Here is a 2,483-nt window from a genome sequence, read left to right as displayed (position 1 = left end):
ATGACTTTGGCAAATATCATTAAACTGAGCTGCAATATGGCCAGTGTGAACCTTTTTGGGATGTTTCTTTTCAATAAAATCAGTCACTTTCTGATACTGTAATAACTCAAGATTTCCTTTATCGAGCGAGATCCTTCCACGACAAAGCAAACACGTGGACTGAGACCAATGAACAGAAGGAACATGTGATCGTGGCAGTGATGCTGCGAACTAATGTAATGTCGTATGGTGAGTTTTTGTTTGTACCATGGAGCAAAAATATGTTCAAATTTCATGTTGTATCCTGAAAATTTTGTATGCTGAAGTGTTTGTATGTAGAGATATTACTGTACGAGCATGAAGTCACTCATTATATTTAATGAAATTTTCAATTAATTGAAAATTTCATTAAATGAATTTGTTATTTTATTAAAGTATGAGATAATTGATTCCAGTTGATAGAAGTCCTTTAAAATTAATTAAAATATCTTACTGCAACTTGGAAAGCAAATTACATTACATAATATCATTGGAAAATCTCTGGAATGATTGCTTTTTTAACTTTGTTGGTTACTTTTTACTGTATTGGGAACAAGACTAAACTGAACACCAATTCTTCATCTCCTCCTCCTCCTTTCACATTGGAAAAAATACATAGAAAGAAAGGATAGTGAAATAATAGTTAGTAATACAGTAGTTCAATATCCAAATAATCAAATTAATTTCTTTTAATCAGATGTTTAACTGAAAATAATTTATTACCATGCAAAACTGGATGCAAAATTCAAATAATAAATTTAATGTCCAACAAATAATTTAAAAATAAGCTATTTAATTCAATAATAAGCTTATACATTCAATAAATAACAACAACTCAAAGCCCGAATAGTATATAATAAATTACCAAACGATCGCCTAAATATCGGGCTANTTGTCTCATCAGGCGGCAACATTCTTTGAGGATGGAATACAAAAGCTGGTCCCACGATACGATAAGTGTCTCAATATTAATGGGAATTATGTAGAAAAGTAGTGTAAAATATGGACTTTCACATAAATAAAAATTTTGTTAAAAATGTTTGCTTGTTTTTTTTATATTTCAAAACGGTACTTACTTTAAAAACACGCTTCGTATTTAACAAAACAAAAGAACGTTCAAACACTTTTACATTTAAATTTTAATAAATATAATTATTGCTAAGCCGAGGGTTTTCGAATTTCGAATTATTCGAAAACGGTTAAAAAAAAATTCGTAAAATTTTGCTAATAGAGATAATTTGTTAAGAAGATTATTTATTTGTAATCTTGATATGCTGTGTCAAGGCGATTTAGGCCGCCATATGCCTATTGCCGAGGTAGGCAGGACTCTTAAGCCTTGGTAGGCAACCTGCCTAGGAGAAGGAAAACTCTAATCAGAAACCGTGAGGAAGGCAACGGGAAACCACCTCAGCTATACTTCCCTTGTTAATGGAAAGCAGAAAACCTATTTATCATACTGGCAAATATGGGACTCATCTCCAAAAGAAAGGTGTCATGTCCAGCAGGGGAAGTTATGGGGCTTCTCAGGTCGTCACCACGCGAAACCTCCACAGGAAGACCCCATAGGAAGAATTTGAATAGGAACATGGAATGTAAGAACCATGCTTCGACCAGGTAAGTTGGAAAATGTCAAGAGAGAAATGAAGAGGCAGAATTTGGATATTCTTGGGCTTATTGAAGTCAGATGGGAAGACAGCGGTGATTTTTTTTAGCGATGAATTCAGGGTTATTTATTCTTGTGGAACTAAAGGAAAGAATGGTGTAGCATTTATTTTAGGTGAGAAGGTAAAAAACTCAGTTGAAAGAATTGAATGCAGAGGTGACAGAATTTTAATGATTAAAATAAAAAGCGATCCTATGGATATGATGATATTTTAAGTATACATGCCTACTGGAGACTATGACGATGAAGAAGTAGAAGAAATTTATGAATAAATTGAAGATATAATAGAAAATGACAAAACTAAGAAATGTCTAATTGTTATGGGAGACTGGAATGCATCTGTAGGAGAAGGAGGAGATGGAAAAATTGTGGGCAAGTTTGGGCTAGGAAATAAGAATGAAAGAGGCGAACGATTAGTTGAATTTGCTATCAAGCATCAATTAATAGTTGGAAATGCATGGTTCAAACAATCCAAACGTTGACTATACACTTGGAAAATGCCCGGAGACATTGAAAGGTATCAAATAGATTACATTCTTATTCAAAGTCGTTTTAGGAATGCAGTCAAGAAAATTCAGACATATCCAGGAGCAGATGCAGATTCTGATCACAACTTATTAACTGCAGATATTGTGATGAAATTGAAAAAAGTTTTGAGAGCCAAAAGAATAAAAAGATGGAATTTGGAAAAGCTAAATGGAAATACTGGATTAAATTTTAAAGAAAACCTGGAATATAAATTAAAAGAACTTCCATATGACTTTGACTATGAGTTTGACCCAAACGAAAATTGGAAAAGAAT

The sequence above is a fragment of the Centruroides sculpturatus genome, unplaced genomic scaffold (assembly GCF_000671375.1).
Source record: "Centruroides sculpturatus isolate CEXI.00-Female unplaced genomic scaffold, Cexi_2.0 scaffold1469, whole genome shotgun sequence".
Taxonomy (NCBI): Eukaryota; Metazoa; Arthropoda; class Arachnida; order Scorpiones; family Buthidae; genus Centruroides; species Centruroides sculpturatus.
The sequence above is the reverse complement of the archived record's forward strand: the minus strand, read 5'-3'. Positions refer to the sequence as shown.